Below are 6,634 nucleotides of genomic sequence, written 5' to 3'. Positions count from 1 at the left end.
CGATGCACGAAAGGGTAATGGGGCTAGAGGAACGAGAAGAGGAATGAGAAGCAGCAGATCGCAACAAACGACCTGCCGAAGCTTCCCCCGAAGCTACCCCGCCATCTCAGCGGAGAAGCAGCGTGGCTTCCACCGAGCTGCTTCAGCCGGAGCATGTCTTGACGGCTCCTGCCAGCTATCCCGTGGATGCTATCATCACTAGTGCAGAACCGGGCAATAGCACCGGTTCGTAAGGCCCTTTAGTGCCGGTTCCATAACCGGCACTAAAGTGTGGGCACTAAAGCCCCCCCCCTTTAGTACCGGTTCAGCATGAACCAGTGCTAAAGGGAAACCACGTGGCACGAGCCAGCTCCAGGGACCTGGAGCCCTTTAGTACCGGTTGGTAAGACCAACCGGTACTATAAGGTTTGGGTTTTTTTTAGTTTTATGAATTCTTTTTCATTTAATTTTGTGTTTCCATTTTAATTCTTTTTTGTTTGCTGGTATTTTACGATACTACACATTGTACACGTTATGCATATATATATATATATATATATATATATATATATATAATTTCTAGTAGAACCAATCATCGAGTTCAACATGATTGTCATGATATTATAAGTGTTCATATATAACACCACAAAAGCAAATCACTTAAGTTCAGAACGAAGAACACGAACATGAAAGGACAAGTACTAATTAAGAGCAGCATGAAGAACTAGCTAAATCACTCCTGCTGGCTACTCTCTCTCTCTGGTAAAATAGCATAGAACATGTATAGCTCTCCTAATTGATCATACTGGAGCATGCCGATGAACCTGTCTCCTAATCGTGGGCTGCGCTTCTCATTGCTGCCCCCTAGTACTTCTCTGCGATCATTAATAATTTTCCTCCAATCTTTCACTATTAAGCATTCATCGCTTCTAGAAATCTTGAATGCATTCATGCGCAATGCAGGATATCTTGGCCGTAAGCTAACAATTGACATTTGACCTTTAGTCTCGATCCCCTGAGGCACAACTGTCATCGGGAGTCCCTGTTGAAGAACATCGTATAGTACTTAATTAATATACTTAGCAATGAAAAGTTTAGCAAAAAAATATGTATGCAAAATATGCACTGAGGACAAATAGTAAATATCTTACCATCATTCCTAAATAGATGTGACCGTAGTTCAATACCATCACTATTGGTCGCACGTTTTGAGTACTAACATTTCTAAGTGCAAGAAGAAAATTTGTCTTCACAGTATGAAGATCCTCAAGCCATGAAACATAATGACTTATCTCCTCGCAGTTTAGTTCAGCGCCGGGACAGTAGTAGGTCCTGTCTACCAAGCGCCGGACATGTTTGGTTGAATGGAGATAAGCTGTCAATAGAAATTAGTTGTTAGTTATTTTTGAATAAGCAATATCAAAGACAAAAATATAGTTGAGAAGAACTCACATAATGGTAGAACTGGAGGCGTCTGCACATCGACCCATATGTCTCTATTACCTTCAATATCATCTTCCGGACAAATATCAAATGTGATAACCATACCAGGCTCAAATGCATAAGCCTTGCATAGTGCTTGCCAAGTTTTGCATTCAAAATAGGTGTACGTGTGTGCATTGTATACTTTGACGTTGAAAGTATAACCATCATGCTCAGTTTTCAGGTAAGCTCTCTTTACCTCCATAGTTTGCATATCTTTGAAACATATCTTATCCAAGACAAAAATTCTTGCATGGCAGGGGATGCGCTAGTAGAATAGTGAAAATTAAAAATTATAAGTCAGGCAAATAAAGCATATATAACTCATGCTTAATTACGAAAACAGACTTGTCGTTGTGACTTACTGTATCGAATTCGAAAGTCTCATCCAGCTTGATGCTGAATCGCCTACCATCAACAAGGAAATTTCTGTCGCATTGGCCGCGCTGGTCTTCACAGTATTCTCACATAATGAAATTTTTTCCGTCCTCAGACGACATTTCCTATGTTCATATTAGGCGAAACATTAAACACTTACTAATTCAATTAATTCAACTACTTCTATTAATTCAACTAAGCATTTACTAAAAATAAACTAGTTATATTAATTCAATTAGTTCAACTAAGCATTTACTAAAAATAAACTAGTTCTATATATTAATTCAACTAGTTCAACTAAACATTTACTAAAAATAAACTAGTTATATTAATTCAACTAGTTCAAAGTAAGCATTTACTAAAAATAAACTAGTTCTATATATTAATTCAACTAGTTCAACTAAGCATTTAATAAAAATAAACTAGTTATATTAATTCAACTAGTTCAAAGTAAGCATTTACTAAAAATAAACTAGTTCTATATATTAATTCAACTAGTTCTATATATTAATTCAACTAGTTCAACTAAGCATTTACTAAAAATAAACTAGTTATATTAATTCAACTAGTTTAACTAAGCATTTACTAAAAATAAACTAGTTCTATATATTAATTCAACTAGTTCAACTAAGCATTTACTAAAAATAAACTAGTTATATTAATTCAACTAGTTCAACTAAGCATTTACTAAAAATAAACTAGTTCTATATATTAATTCAACTAGTTCAACTAAGCATTTACTAAAAATAAACAAGCTAGTTCTATATATTAATTCAACTAGTTCAACTAAGCATTATATTTACTAAAAATAAACTAGTTATTATATTAATTCAACTAGTTCAACTAATTAAGCATTTCCTAAAAATAAACTAGTTCGTTCTATATATTAATTCAACTAATTCAACTAAACATTAACATATTTCTAATTCATCGATGATAACATTTCTAACATTCTAAAAATAAACTAGATAGTTCTAATTCATCTAAACATTATAGAAAACAGAAAATAAGTAAAAATATATGTGTGTGTGTGTAGTACGTGTGTGTACGTACATGTGTAGTGTACGTGTAGTGTGTGTGTGTGTGTGCATGTGTGTGTGTGTGTGTGTGTGTATGTGTGTGTGTGTGTAGTGTGTGTGTGTGTGTATGTGTGTGTGTGTGTATGCGTGTGTGTGTATGGAGTGGGCCGGGCGCGTACGGGTGGCGGGGGCAGCGACGACGGGCGGCGGGGGCCGGGGACGGCGAGAGACGGGCGGCGGCGGCCGGGGACGGCGACGAGACGGGCCGGCGGCGGCGGCCGGGGATGGCGACGAGACGGGCGCGGCGGGGGCGGCGACGACGACGGGCGGCGGGGGCACACGGCGACAATGATGACGGGCGGCGGGGGCGGCGAGGGCGACGTCACGGCGGCGCGGCGACGTCGGCGTCGTCATCGAGATCGAGACTCTCTCGCGCGAGAAGTGGAACAAAGCGGCGACGAGATAACTGATTTTTCGTAAGTGTCATATATATAGGGGGAGCCTTTAGTACCGATTGGAGCCACCAACCGGTACTAAAGGCCAATTTTGGCCAGCCCAAGCGGCGGGAAACTGGGCCTTTAGTACCGGTTGGTGGCTCCAACCGGTACTAAAGGGCAACCCATTAGTACCGGTTGGAGCCACCAACCGGTACCAATGGCCGTGCGCTTTTCTGCTATTTTTTCTTTTCAGCTATAGTTTTTCTTCTTTTCTGCTATTTTTTTCTTTTCTGCTATTTTTTCTTTTCTGCAAAACTTGATGGTCAAAGTCTGGAGCCATAACTTAAAAAAAAGAAATGTCGCACTGGTTTATAAACCCAGCCGCGGCTGCCCTTTCGAAGTCCTCTATTTAGCAGGCTTCTGGGGCTAATTAGGGCGCGCTGCCCTGTGAGCCTGCTGGCCCTACTGGGCATGTATTTGCACACCCAAGGTCTGGCAGGCCCACAGGGCAGCGCCCCAACATTCTTCTTCCTCTTCTTCTCCTTATTCTTCCTCTTCTTCTTCTTCCTCTTCTTCTTCTTCTTCTTCTTCTTCTTCTTCCTCTTCTCCTTCTTCTTCCTCTTCTTCTTCTTCCTCCTTCTTCTTCCTCTTCTTCTTCTTCTTCTTCTTCTTCTTCTTATTTCTGCGTAGTTTTTTGTATAGTTTTTTCTTTTCTGTTATATTTATTTTCTTTTATTTATTTATGAGTAGTTTTTCATCTAGTTTGCCAAAATTCAACATTTTCAGAGTTTATTTTGTAGTGATTTTCAATTTCATGGTCATTTTGTAAACGATTGAAAAATAGCAAATATAATTTTTTTTCTTTTCTGCTTTATTTTTTCTTCTATTTATTTCTGAGTAGTTTTTTCTTTTCTGCTATATTTATTTTCTTCTATTTATTTCTGAGTAGTTTTTTTATTTTGTTTTTTTCTTTTCAGCTATAGTTTTTCTTCTTTTCTGCTATTTTTTTTCTGCAAAACTTGATGGTCAAAGTCTGGAGTTATAATTTAAAAAAAAGAAATGTCGACGTGCAATTAGTTTTTGCCATAACAGAAGAAGTCCGGAGTTGTAATAAGTTATTAAAAATAAAAAAGAGGTGCAATGCTCGTTAATTTGCTTCAAGCCTTTCGGAATAGTGTAAACTGCACTGCGCATCAACGTGAGCATTGAGCCTCTTCTTCATCGTCTCTGCACTCAGGGCTTATAAACCACTCTTAGTCCCTCTCACTTCGCGAGGTGGGACTAAAAAACAACTTGCCATAACCTCATTAGTACCGGTTCGTGGTACGAACCGGCACTAAATGGTGATGGTGGGGCCATAGCCTGACCGCAGGCTGACACAGCCTCTTTAGTACCGGTTCGTGGCATGAACCGGTACTAAAGGTTCGCCACGAACCGGTGCTATTGATCGCCGCCACAAACCGGCACTAGTGTACACATTAGTGTCGGCTGAAATTCCAACCGGCACTATTGTGCTTCACATTTGACCCTTTTTCTACTAGTGCATGGAGTCTCAACATTGCCACATTATGGCACGATGGATGAATTTGAAGGTCAAGGCGGTTGTTGGCTCTGTTTATCCTAGTGGATCCGGAGCAACTTATCACTGCCGGCCGATTCCAGAAGGATATGCTAAGGTGTTGGTGGATGAAATAACGAAGGGATTTGAGGACCTCGTGCTTGACCACCCTACCGGTGAAGGGGAGACTAGGCTGGGTTCTGCTCTGAAGACTCCATGCCTATGGCAGAAGGAGCTCATCAACCTTCCGAACTGGACGCCTCCGCCTCCTCCTCCTCCTCCGGCGAGTCAGGGCACTCCGCCTCCTCCACCGCCTCCTTCTCCGGCGAGTGATGATCAGAGCACGCATGGCGGCACTCCGCCTCCTTCTCCGGCACGTGGCGGTACTCCGCCTCCTTCTCCACATGCGCTGGCGCTCTCGAGCAGCCAGCAACCTCCTCCTTCTCCGCCTCGCCGGCAAGGGCGGAAGAGACCCGCCGCCGCCCCGGCTGCTCCGGCACGTCGTACTCCTTCTCCTCCGCCTCGTAAGCAAGCACGAAAGAAGACAGATGCCACAACCGCTCCGTCTGCTCCGGCGTCTAGCAACACAACCAGAGGCGGGAGGCAATACAGATACGGTCCACCTCTCAAGCCTCTAGAGAAGTTACCGTACGAGAGGACCGAGGAGGAAAATAATACGATTGTGCGGACCCACGTGAAGGAGTTCTTTGAAGGGGTGAAAGCAAAGAGACATCCACCTCCGGAGGAGAAGGTAGATCCGGTGAAAGCAAAGCGCACTATCGATGCCCTGAGGAAACCACCAAAGTCTCCGCCGAGAACCAACTATGAGCGCATTACTGAACAGACATATCTCCAAGCCCAGCGGTCGGGAACTACTATCAGTGCTAAAAGGTTAAAAGAACAAGCAAAGGGGAAAAAATTGCCCAGCTCGGCGAACAAGCACAGCAATCGTGCCCCTCGCTCAATGTGTCTAATGCTCCGGGGACGGTGGCCGGTTATGGCAATCTTGCAGATTACCTGCCTGACGATCAACTTCCTGATTTCTTGGAGGTGGACGAACACAGATACGAGTACGGGAAGCCTCTCGTCAAAGATGAAAAATCTCTGACAACAATGATGCGAAGGTTCCATAATTGGTACATGGAAACCTGCAGAGAGTGTGGGGGTACGAATGCTTTGTATCTGAATATTAAAGAGGAGCACAACCTCGTTGCAAATGGTCTGTTGACTGTTCCATTTGATGAGTTCTTCGCGTTCTTGAATCAAAAGGCCCTCGATAAACTAATGGTCTTTTGCTACTGTCTGTAAGTACTATTTCTGTCATTAAGTCTCTATATATAGCTCGGCTCTTTCATTTCATGTATTTATAATTAATTATCCTCAATATATTATGCAGATTGAAGATCGTCGAGTGCAAAAAACAAGAAATTTATGATATTGGGTTCATTAACACAAATATCATAGATGAATTTTTGGTTAAAAAGGACGTCAAAGAGGCCAAGGACAACGTGCTACAATCGTTGATCAAAAATCAAAACAAAGATACCATACTCTTTCCTTACAACGGCAAGTGAGTGTTACTGTCGTATGCATATTCGGTTTCCCTTATTACTCTAGCGAGGTTATAGTAATGTAATTGATGAGTTATGCATGCGTGCGCAGGTACCACTATATTCTTCTGGAGATTAAACTTGAGCGTGGACTAGTAACCGTCTATGACTCGAGACGGAAAGATCCCAAAACCTATGCGGACATGACTGAAATGCTCAGCAAGTAAGTTC

The sequence above is a fragment of the Triticum aestivum genome, chromosome 3B (genome assembly GCF_018294505.1).
Source record: "Triticum aestivum cultivar Chinese Spring chromosome 3B, IWGSC CS RefSeq v2.1, whole genome shotgun sequence".
In the NCBI taxonomy this organism is placed as follows: Eukaryota; Viridiplantae; Streptophyta; class Magnoliopsida; order Poales; family Poaceae; genus Triticum; species Triticum aestivum.
Note: the sequence above shows the minus strand (reverse complement) of the source record.